The 12908-nt window shown below is 40.6% G+C and overlaps 1 protein-coding gene across 1 annotated transcript in view; it reads left to right on the top strand.

Moving 5' to 3' along the window:
• Positions 1-101: 101 nt before the first annotated feature.
• Positions 102-12908, top strand: part of add3a (adducin 3 (gamma) a) — a 104984-nt gene continuing 92177 nt past the window's right edge. Inside the window, exon 1 of the mRNA XM_087841911.1 lies at positions 102-287. The gene's annotated coding sequence lies outside the window, so the exon portion shown is untranslated. The remainder of the gene's footprint in view (positions 288-12908) is intronic.

Below are 12908 nucleotides of genomic sequence, written 5' to 3'. Positions count from 1 at the left end.
AAAAATGCACCGCCTACTTCAGCACACGAGATTTCACTTCCTGCTATATTGTGAGCTGATGTCGTGTTTCCGCTTCAGCCGGCATACGATCTCCACAGCATGCGTGCTGCCTGCTCTACCCGCTGGGAGCGGGTCAACACCACCTTACTGCCTGAACGTCAGTGAAAGTTACCGGACATCTGCTCGTTTGAGCTGAAGCTGAGCGAGTCGGAGACAGAGAAGGTCGGGGACAAGTGCACGCCTGCAGATCTACTGGCTGCTTCTAACGCGAGGCCTCCTCATTGCAGGTATTCACATGTTTGGTGTCTAATACATGTACCGTGGGTCTACACAGCTTTTCATTTATTCATTTGAACAGTGGAAAACATTCTAGCTTGGGAGCCCTTTTATTGACCTTTTATAATAGTGATTTATAACATTTTCATTTTTCAGTGAGTTTTTAAAGTTGAAGGTCAAGTATACTATAGTACTGCACCTGCACTCAGTGTCCTTTATCTGCTTTACTATTGTGTTGCACCAGTGTTTAAATTACAACAACTAACTTATTCATTTATTAATAATTTATTGGTTGTATTCTTTTTAATGTTTGTTTTCTCCCCTTTTATTTATGCCTTTTATCACTTCATCATCCAACATCCAGCCAGCTTGCAGCTGATGCGACATAAAAGCTTTAAAAACAAAGAAAGAAGCCATTGTCATCAGTTAATCCAATCATGATCAGCTAATTTCGGTCAACAGAGCCAATGTCTGCCATATGTGGAGCATATTTCAATTTCAACATACATACAGTATTTGTTTTCAGAGATGGCTAATGCCTGTCTACACATGTCTAGCATTTAGCCGGTTTCTAATACTTAAAAAGCATACAACAAAATCCTTGTAATCAGGATTTTTTCTTTTCATCTATAGAAAGTTTCAAATTCAGTCTGACATCTCCAAATCCAGAATGTGTAAGAACATTAAAAACGGCCTGTTGTGATGTTTGCTACATCATTTTTTTTTAATTTTTTTTTTTAATTTATAGCTTAAATCACATGAGTTGTTAGCAAATTTTCATTAATCAAGACTTGTGGTTCAGAAGCAAATAAACCCTTTTTTTTTTTGCAAAACTGTTGAACTCTTGCTCTCTGGATGTAAGTGGAAACGACAAGCTTCAGTTTTATCTGGGAGTACCACTTTGCCCACAATAAAGCCTTTTTTGAAGTCTAACTGGGCAGCTCCTTCTCCTGCAGAAGCACCTCTGGCTAGTAAAAATCTTTTCATATCTGGTTTCTTTAAGTAAACAGTGAATATCACTCACTGTAGGGGCAGTTCAAAATACCTGCCCACAGCCAATAACACCCTATGTCACAATAGCTGTCATGTGGCAAGGCTTGCTTCTTGAAGGGCAGTTAAATGGTCAGCAGCTGACTTTATAGTCATTCCTCCTTTGTATTTCATTGCTTGCTGTCATTTCCCTAAATTCCCCCCATATTTTTCTTCCCCCACCCTTTTTTTTTGTTATGCTCGGAAGGCTGGAAGAAAGCTTCCCCCATCCCTCTCTCGCTTTCTTTGTCCCTTTATGTCACCCCATCTCATCAGCACCTCTGTGTATGAGATATTTCACAACCTGTAAAGGCTCTGTAAGGATATCCATTTCCATGCCAAAGTCTGGTTGTCCGAACCTAAAACGAACCCAGACAAATATGATAATTGACTCCAAAATGCCTGGACCCTGACATGCTTGATGTTGGGTTTTTGTTTTTTTGTTTCTGTTTCTTCCCCTCTTTTATTTTGCTCAGCAGAGCTCTTTGAAAAGCTGTGAATGTTTGCCATATGGACGTGAAATCTAAAACGATATTCCCCCCTTTCTCTGATTTACTCAGATCGAAGGGGCCCTACTTCAAAATCCTTCAGGGACTTTCTATAACTGAGCTATTTAACCCAGACCAGTGACTGCACGGGGGGGGGGGGGGAGCGAGCATATTCCATATTTATTTTTACTCCACCTCTGCACATCCTCTCTGATGCAAACTCAATTTTCTCTTGTGTTTTTCGCTCCAAGTGTTTCATAAGGTCCCCATGAATATTGCAGTTGCTGGAGACTCAAGGGAGGGGAGATGGTGAGGTTTCTGTCTCTTGGTTCTAATGTTAGTTGACTGAAGAAGAGGAATATTGCAGATTATTGGGCTTTGACAGAGTGGAGAGGGAAAATGGCTAACATTTATCAGTTTATCCAGCTTTTGTTGCAGATAATTTGTGATAAAGCTTTGCTTTCACACAACTCTGTCATGCTTTCCTGATATGGTTTTGAAGATTTCTGTTTTTCCTACCAAATTTCCATCCACCAGCACATCTACCTTTATTATCACTATACTGTATGCCCTTCCTTGTACGGTGTTATTGGTGCAACATGCAGGTGATCTAACTGGATTTCCCCACCAATATGACTTTCAGTACTTTATGACTCACCTTCTATCAAATGATTATTGGTAAAGTGATGTATATCAGCTAGTGCTAGATAGTGGTGGAAAGCAAATTTGAGCTTGTTAACTAAACTTACATTGCATCTTAATTAAATTCCTATGATGTTTACCTGTATTCTGCACACACAGTTACATTTACGTTGAACCTTTACGAGCCAAGCAGAAGGGAGTCTTTGGGTTCAACACAACTGCCGTCTTTCTGTCTGAGCTGATCTCTTGTTTCTCTCCTATGAATAGTTTTATAATAGCACAAGACATGACATAGTTGAGTTAATCTTCAGATGAATGCTCAGGCACAGGAAGTACACTGTCCACTGTGGCGGGGGACTGGATTGACAACCACATAGATTAAGTGACTTAATAACAGAGTGGCTGTGACTGGTTGAGTGGGTGCAGTCTGTAGGGACCGTTAATGAGGCGTGTCTATAGTAAGTCTGAATTGCTTGGTAATGTTTTGTGGAAACGGGAACAGAAAAACAAGGAGGCAGATATTAAGACTGAAGGTAATTAATGAATGTTTGGTTTTTTTATGTTAGGAGCTGCTTTAGTGACCACATGTTGGTGCACCTTTATTATTTCCTGGCCTTAATACCTCCTGCACACCTCAATGTTTTATGCAGTCTTTTTATTGCGCAGAACTACACAAGAAAAACGTATACGTGTTTGTGAGCCCAAAGCTATTTAAAATGCGTACAGCCAAGTGAATTTGAACCTGTCCAGAGGACAGAGATGACTTCATCATTACCTCACCCTGCTCTGCTAGAGGACTTATCAAAAACATGTGGCTCCACTCTCCCTTCTCACTGCAAATTGATTGAGTCTTGGACTCGAGTGTTTTCCTTTTGTTGGGGAATGTGTGCGTTTGCGCACATGCAGGCTTAATTTTATCATCTTAGATTTTCTTTTCTCTCTCTGTCATTCATTTGGCATGTTTCAGCAAGTTGCTCTGGGTTTGGTCAGACAGAATGGAGGCCCACAAGGTTGGAGAGGATGAAACGCCATGCTGTTTAAGCATGTGTATGTGTGTCTATTACACCCAATGAGACAAGATGGCAAACGTATTGCGGTGGCATTTTAATTTGACTGTATTATTACCCAGGTGAACAATATAGCTTTTTAGACTTTAAATCTGAAATTTAAGGCTCATTGTTTGTTTTACAGAAATTAATGCAAACCACCTAAAATACTTTAAGTTTTTATTATTATTATCATTTGAGCTACAATGTTATCTGAATGGAAAATTGTTTTGAGTAGGACTGAGTGATATGACCAACCAGCCTCTCTGTCCAAAATCCAGTGATATTTAAAATCCAGTGATATTTAAAATAGATTTGTAATCCTCCCCGAAATGCTGAAGCATGGCAGACCCCAGTTGGAAGCCGCCCTTACAAGACTCCTAAACGCCTGCTGGTCAACATCGCATGTACCCGATGATTGGACAAAAGGCGTCATCATCAAACTTCCAAAGAAAGGTGATTTGGGTGACTGTAACAACTGGTGGGGCATCACGTTGCTGTCGGTACCCAGGAAAGTGCTTTGCCTCGTTCTTTTGAATCACCTACAATGTGCAGTGGATGAACAATTGTGAGAAGAGCAGGCTGGCTTTCGGAGTGGCCGGTCGTGCGTTGAGCAAATCTTCACCCTCCGCATGATTGTTGAACAAACATTGGAATAGCAAAGGAAGATTTCTATTAATTTCATTGACTTCGAGAAGGTTTTTGATGGCGTCCACCGGCCGACTCTATTGGCTATCCTACGCCACTATGGAGTCCCTCAGCAGTTTGTAGATGCCTTTCATGGTCTCTACTCCAACTCCCGCTGCTGCGTCCGGACGGATGACGGCTGCACAGATTTTTCTTCAAGATCAATACTGGCGTCCGACAAGGATGTGTGCTATCCCCTTTCGTCTTCCTGTTTGTAACTGACTTCATCATGCAACGATCAGTTGACCAAGCTGGCATCGGTGTCCCCTGGTACGAAGCGCGTAATCTCACCGACTTGGACTTCTCGGATGACATTGCTCTGCTGGGCTTGACTGAGGAAGACCTCAAGAGTTGACTGCGCTTCCGCTTTGCCATATTTGACGTCTACCCCCTTATCGCCTGGCCAAGATCGCCATTACATGGCTCCCATGCACTGGCAAGCAAAAGCAACCCCGACTAAAGATCAGATGGCGTCAAAGGTTTATGGATGATCTGAGAACCGTCGACATTGCCTGGGACGAAGCCGAAGTAGTTGCCGCTGACTGACATCGATGGAGATCATTAGCTGCCCGATGCGCCGCTTGGCGTAGGAGGAACTAAGTGCTAAGTAAGTGTAATACAAATGGGAATTATTTTAAATCAATAAGATGAGCTTAGATAACTTTGAAATGACTAGGCCATTAAATACACAACCTTTAAACCTTTCAACTTGGGATATGTTTGTGTGTTGGGGGGACTTGTGGCTAGCTCAACTAGCGTGGGTAGGCTAGTTTAATTGCAAGGACATTTGTCAGATACAGGAATTTCCACCCTAGTGCTTTGTTCTAGACTATTTGCCATCAGTAATACAGGGCCAAGTTTCCACGGCAGCACGTTTACTAGTCATGCAGATGAAAATGTCCCATTGATGTATGTGTACAAATCTCCACATAGTTTCAATTGCCTGTGGTTCTTTTCAGCAGTTGAAGCTTATACGTTAAACATTTACTGGGTTACCACTTTAGAATACGCACCAATAAAGTAGCAAAGGAAGAAGACTAGATGGAAAAAAATTACCATTTAAAAAACAAAACAACAAAAAAAAGCAGGAGATTAACATTATCCTCTTCCATTCTCGACTATTTGGCCTACTTTCCTTCAAGTGGTAACGTAAACAAAATAGCTGCCTTTTAGTCAATGGCATCAATTTATTATCCAAAAATAATTTGTGTAAAAAAAACTCGACAAACTACATTTTTGTTGCGCTCATCTCCTGCCTCAGTCTTCCATATTTTTTTATACGTCAATTCCCCTGACTCCGAGGTCTCAGACGGAGCCAAACAGTTCTTTGTTTTATGCCTTTGTGCATCCACTGACGTTGCTGTTTGATGAGATATGCATGTGGGCTGGGTGTTTAGATTGCACATTTGTTTGGTTGCCAGAGGTCCCAGCGGGGTGGGGTTAGAATAACCTTATTATACACTTGTGGGCGGATGAATTACTGAAAGCATCTGACCCAGCGTGAAGTAGAAATGACTTCTATCCAGCTTTGGGGAGGTGTGTTTATTAATATGTGCATGTGTGTTGATATTTACAGCATTAGTTTCACTGTATATTTTCTTTTGTGAGCATGTGTGTGAGGACAGGCTCGACAGAGTCAACAATGGGTCTACTCATCGAAGGCGTTTCCATAGATATTAGAGTGTAGGAACTATGGCAACAGGGCCAGACAATGACCACTGGTGAAGGAGACTTGGAGCCAAATGAACTTTCGGGGCAGACGATGGCTCCTATAAACCACCCCCTGGTGGTCGCTTTATTAAAAGTCTCTCTACACAGGTCAACAAGTTTCAGATCCCACTGGACACCGCCAAGAACCAAAATTCAAGATGTTTATTGTCATGTACACCGCAAAACACAAATGGCTCTGCAGAGCAATGACATTCTTACTTTGCAGGTTCCCTTCAAACAACTAATAAGAAAGTAAAGTAAAACAGTGCTTTGTAGCACTTGTAGCTTATGTGTGGGTGTAATCAGAATTTAAAGTGCAAGTAGTTGCAACACTGTCACAGAACCACACTGCTGTTTCCACTGGGTTGAGTGTGTAAGGGGGGGGGGGCATTTTCCCATTACTGTGCATGAATATGGAGATTGGATGCGAAATCTTCCAGGTCACAGAATCTACTCAATTAACAGAGTGTCATTTCGCATATTTACTGACGAAGGGAAGAAAATGACATGTCATCTGAATCCATTCCTCACAGAGCATGTGCATGTCAGCCTAATTGGAGCCTAATCGTGTGTGTGTGTGTGTGTGTGTGTGTGTGTGTGTGTGTGTGTGTGTGTGTGTGTGTGTGTGTGTGTGTGTGTGTGTGTGTGTGTGTGTGTGTGTGTGTGTGTGTGTGTGTGTGTGTGTGTGTGTGTGTGTGTGTGTGTGTGTGTGTGTGTGTGTTTCCAGTCATGTGAGTAGCTTCTATGGATGCCTTCATGCCATCATTATGGGTGTTGATCCCCTTGCTGCCGGGGGATCTGGAAGGGATGCACTAGTGCCATTTCTGAGTATGACTAATAGCTGAAATTCTGGGATCCAGCTAATAAACAATGTTTGTGTTTTTCCTGATGCAAAAGGTCCAACAATTATTAACCTAAACAAAAACCTCAGCATTGGCCTGACTGGTACATCCCCATAACTCCTGTTCAAACAGTACAAAAGCACACAGTTCAGGCCTGTATGCAACAATCAGATGATTTATTTATATAGCCAGTTTAAATATATGTATACTGTGGTATTTGTTTCCCAGTTACCAGCTCGGTTGTTTCAAAGTCGGTTAGGTAATTTTTGAAATTCTGGACCCGTTATGAACTTGTCACTTTGGCCACTTTGGTATTTTTGTGGGCTATTTGGGTTCTGACAGGTTTTTTGTTTTTTTTTGTTTTTGTTTTTTTTGCTTTTTAAATTATTCTTTGCTTATTCTTGGATATCATTTAACTTGTGACTTCAGTATTTTTATAAAAAAAAAAAAAGAAGAAGAAGTGAAAGTAAGTGTGTGAGAGAGTGAACTCCGGTTGGCCTTGTTTGTTTAGGAAACACACTTTATTGTCTCTGTGACCAAACAGCTACATTTACCACATCATCTGCTAGGCACGCCCTTGGCTTAGTTCCTCCTTGTGGAAACACACAGGGGCACACCATGGTATTGTCACATCACGCACTGTGACAAATCTCAGTAGGAGCGCTGCGCCTCAGCTAGCTGCTGAAACCTGGTGTTGGTGTGGTTATGTACTGTACTGTGCTCCTCTGTCCTATCGCTATCTGGGTCAGCTTGTTTACTCAACTCTTGCGCTCGACTAAAATGCAGCGTCAGCACTGTCAAGTGTGACCTTGAGTTTGTGTTTTGGAAACTATTTGTTATCCTTAGTCATGCTTTAGTTTGCTATATTTGCCTGTGTGCTGTGGTAGGGTGTGACAAGATGCGACATGAATCTCAATGTCTTCTTACAAAACAGTGCTGACGTTTATATGGCACACAGTGAGAGTTGTTATTGTTTTGATTTTAATGACACTGAGAACCACAGACAGTCAGCCATGTGGTTTTCTTGCACCTGTGCTTCCCAGGGATCACTCAGCAATCATTTGATGTTATTTTAAGCACATGTCACAGCTGGCCTTAATGAAATGTTGTATTTAAAGGTAACCGGTACCAGTAAATGGACTTGGACGATGAGTGTTGGTGACAGAATCCTAATGAAGCAAATCCACGCTGTAATTCTTATGCTGAATTACACATGGCCATGCCACCCTTGTATGCATGCTGCATGAATGTTGTAATGTGAATTCAAAAGAAGCCAAAGAAGGCAGATGGATATTTTAAACTGCAGTATGTTTTCTGTTTGCTGGATCGATGATCGAGTTATGTAGAATTGTACTCCTGAGATCTGACAGTCATATAACTAGTTAGTCAGATGTGCAACAACCTTGATCACATTATAGTGGTATGAACTCCAGATAATGTTTCAAGAATCAAGTCAGAAACCACCCAAAAAACACCCAAATTACCTGTAATAAGATGTGATGCAGCGGTATCAGCAACATGACACGGAGAGAAGCTAAATGAGGCAAAGGAGCGATGTTAGGAGGGGTTGAGTTACCGATGTTCAGGTTTCCCATTTTCTCCAACTTCTGTGCGTTGAACGTGTAACAGTGGGGCAGCATCGCACTATTGAAGAAGCTGTATAAAGAGTTTCCTATATTCTAGCTATGCTGCCATGTAGCTACAGCCAAGGTGACTGCCACGTCTAAGGTGTGTAACATAGCAACAGCATTACGACATGTAACCACAACAGTTACATGTGTTATTAGTCACCAACGTGACAATGGGGTGATCAACATAATTTCCAAAATGTTGCTTAAGATGTCTTTTCTTTTTCCAACTCAACTGCTAGCCAAGCCATATATCGTTGGCTCCGTGACATTAGATCCTTGTTGCTTCTTCCACCTTACTCAAATGTGCAGTTGTGTAATTTTACAACACAGCAATCTCCACAATTTAACTCAAAAGCAGCGTCTACCTCCATATATTCCATTGTCTGCTTGGATTTGCGTGAACAATGGTTCCATAATGTAGTCGCTGATGATGTCACTATACCGAGCTCTATACTCAGATTTATTTATAGGGTAGGTTGGGCATGCAGGAGTGACACCCGCTGCACCTGCTTGTTTGCTGTGAATTCTTTGCACAGTTGCCAGTTCTGTTCTCACATGAGTGCAGCTGAACCTCATACACACTTCTTGTTAGGATGCCGGCAGACTGTTTCCTTTTCTGTCCGACTGTGTTGGACATCTGCGTTCTCACAGGTAAAGTGTCAAAAAAGTTCCCATGTGTCCAAAAGTGTCTTTGAAATTCCCTAAATGCAGAATGCATTGGAACAATGTGTACACGTCAGATAGCTATGAAAGGACTCACTGAAATTTAAGCAACAGCATATTTTTGCGTGTTTAAACCTTGGTAAAGTGTCCAGGTGTAACTTGATGGAGGAAAAGAAGTGAAGAGGGGGAAAAAAACCAATTTACATGTACAGAGGCTTGTAGCTCATCACCTGCACTCTACCTTAAATCTGACAGTTTCCTGAAAGTGAATACTTGGTCAGCTCAGGCTATCATTAAAACATCTTTTAAGTTTGTCCTCAAGAGCTGCAGTACAAATACAGTATAATATTCCAGAGGGTTTTATGTGCGCTTTGACGTCATTACTAAAGCTGGGACCTTACCTCATTCTGAACTCCCACCTCAGTCTGGTATTGAGGTCAATGTTTCTGCAAGACAAATCGCAGTACTGTATGTACAGGAGCAGTGCGTTTATTACACTGTGCTGTTGTTGCTCTGCATTAGCTTTGCTGGAGGGCTGCTGCATGTCATTATTAGTGATACATTCTGTTCACTAGCCCCGACAGCACGTTTTTAGGGTAGGTTGTGTGTGCGCATGGCTTGTGTTTGTTTGCACATTACACTCTTTTACATGTTTGTGTATTTGAACAGCACATTGATGTGTATACACCTGGGTTCCCTTTAGATTTCATTGAATTTAAGTAAACTGCACATTTTTATGTTCCTGTTCTTGCTGATGATGCTTCTTACTTTTTAGATGCTAATTTTACATCTTTAATTTTATAATTTGTCTATGGGTTTCTGAAATTGGTTAATGCTAACTGAAAATTAAAAGCGCAAACAAATAGATTCTGTGCTGCAACACAACAGATACATATATCTGTTGTAGATCTTACTGGCTGTGGGATTGTTTGCCCGTATTAGTCTCTCAGTCATTATAGAGGGAAACCTGCTGAGACGGAACAGAAATAAACAGGCTGTCGCAAGATAACAGATTGCACTCCATCACATCCAGTGTTTGCTATATCTTATGAGTTTAGGTTACTTAAGAAGCAATATTGCATAATATCCTGTGTATTCTGATTGCAACATTGCTCTTTTATAAAGAAAAGATCCACCCTAAAGTCATTAAGCAAAGACTGAGGAAACACTGCATTTATATTTCAGTCTGTCAAATCATGTAGATATGTCAATTTAGATTTGTGAGTTGTCTTGTTCTGTTTTTCTTAGCACAAATTTTATTTCTCATCACTAGCTAAGCCAGAATTATTGTGTTGCACCTTCAGTTTTAAGTATAAGTAAAGAAATTAGGACGACCAGGTACTGTTTAGATTGTATAAATGTCTTTCAGTAATAACATACAAAATATTAATTTAAGTTCAATCAATGATAGTGGTTCAGAAGATGCATAATGATGTTTTACAGGTGGCTTAATCATTATAAATTATTGTTATTTATTTTATCCATTATTTATCCAACACTAGCTACTTACTTTACTTAATGGCTGCCTTATTATGAAGGGATTTACACAGCTTGTAGCTCAGTTGGTAGATTTTTATGGCGTGGGCCCTTTATTGTGCAACCCCCAACGTATTTGTCTCCTCCCTGGACACAGTCCCTTTGGCATTGTGTATGCTAGGACAGCGGTCCCCAAACGCCAGCGGCCCCCTAGAAGATTTATTCATAACACACGTGAAAAGACCCAGGAAAACCAAGTTAACAATAAAAACAATAACAAAATAACGCTGAAAACCGATAAAAACCCTGGAAACTATACATTTCACACCTGAGCCTCAACTCTCGCGGCCCGGTACCAAACGACTCACGGACCAGTACCGGTCCGTGGCCCGGGGGTTGGAGACCGCTATGCTAGGAGAAGACACTATATTGTGTGGTATAGATTGTAGTAGCATTTGGACATTGTTTTATAGTATAACCTTTGTGAAGTTTTTTTTTTGTTTTGTTTTGGGTTTTTTTTTCAGTTCAGGTAATTTTCAGTTCAGCTTTTTACCGACATAAAGACAGACAGACCACATGAGAGGAAGCATTTGGCGACAGTGGGAAGGACAAAGTCCCTTTTGACAGGAAGAAACTCTCACAGCACCAGACTCAGGGACTGTTAGAGAGCCAGAGATTAACAATAGCTAATGAATAAATGCAGAGTGGTGTATAAATAAACAGTGAGTGAAGAAGACATGCTCGGTGAGGTAGATCAGGGTGACCTGAACAAGTTTTATCAAAGTTGAGCCTAATCTAATCTGCTCTCCTGAATCCAAACTGGGAGCTGTTTCCTTAAAAGGGGGGCCTGAAAGCTGTAGGCTCTGCTTCCCATTCTACTTTGTTCTTGTGGTTCCTAGGAATATTTTTCAAAGTACTCTGTTGGGATGATGTGGTTTTAAATCCGGTTTTAGGTTTAACAGGAAGCCAATAAAGAGAAAACAATATGGGGCAAATATGCTCTTTTTCTAGTTCCCAGCAGTACTCTGAAGTAGTCCATATTAAACTTTGATTAAATCATAAAAATAATTTGAGTCTGTTTTTCCTTTAAGCGTTTTAAACAGATGACAAACAGTTATCAGTTCTCACTCTCAGACACTGTTTCCACTGAGGATGTATCTGTTGCAGTCTAGAGGAGATACCCTATCAGATGTATGTGGTGTTGTGTCACATGTTTGGACTCTTGTCACAGGATGAGAAGTATGGGAATGTTGTATTTCCTCTACCTCAGCAGAGGAAATCTCTGGCAGGGACCATCTTTTGTTCCGTCCTTTCAGGATGGTTACTGATATGTTTTGGGTGTGAGGTTAAACAAACACAACACGGTCGTGTGATACCCGCAAACTGTGTCTCTGAGCCCTTGATGGGCCGGTAACACAGTATGGGGTTTCAAGAACAATTGCTTTTAACTTGCACGGGTGTCATTTGTCTTGTGCTCAAAGCAGTGTTGCTACAGTTGTCAGTAGTAGTCAGTAGTATCTCAATCTGTTTTATTGTGCCTGAAAAGTCTGTTTCATGGTCTGTGGAACATCACAGTAAGGGGAAATCATGACAAATCGATCTGTGACACATCTGTGTGGGAGTGAGTTTAACTTTTCAAGTCCAAAACATTTCCATCATGGACATAATGAGAGCACCAATAATACAGTGAATGCCAAATACTTGCTGAAAATGACTTTCGCAAGAATCTAGAGGAGGGGAAGTTTTTAAAACTCTTTTAATGCAGTTTTAATGTTGTGTGTTTAAAAGGGAAAAACCATCTCAAACAGTAAACATTTTGCTCTGTATTGTAACAAAGAACAGCTGAAAAACTAACTTCCATGTTGGCTATTGTGCTTTTAGTGTCTAACTGGGCACTTTAAGTCATAAGTCTTTGAATATTTAGCAAAACAGCTTTATGTTTTATGTATAAATGTGCTTGTAAAATTATAGATTGTTGGGATATATATGTGTTGTCAGGAGAGATCAGTCTTGGTCATTTTAGTGTTGAGTTTTATTGGAAATCTTTTCTTTTTTTCTTTTTTTTAAAAACACTTTATTTAAAGTATACAAAATTACATATATAATTGACATACAATTACATATACAAAACCATGATCACATACTACGCATTAAGGAAAAAGGAAAACAAGGAGGAAAGTCGAGCATCTGAGTTCACAAAACACTTTTAAAACTTACAGTTTCAATACATTCCAGGGGAAAACACTTCCAAGTTTCAGGTCCATTGTTCTCCTTCTCCGCAGATCTGTAATGATATGTTTACTCACCACATCACTACTTATCATCCTTTGTTCTATCACTCCTTTGGTACGGGTTTTCCAAATATGGGTGTTTATTACACACATTATTAACCAAAAGAGCTTCCTTTTGTCATCACCC

Source organism: Neolamprologus brichardi, chromosome 6, assembly GCF_056152115.1.
Source record: "Neolamprologus brichardi isolate AB-2024 chromosome 6, ASM5615211v1, whole genome shotgun sequence".
NCBI classification, from domain to species: Eukaryota; Metazoa; Chordata; class Actinopteri; order Cichliformes; family Cichlidae; genus Neolamprologus; species Neolamprologus brichardi.
The sequence above is the reverse complement of the archived record's forward strand: the minus strand, read 5'-3'. Positions and strand labels throughout refer to the sequence as shown.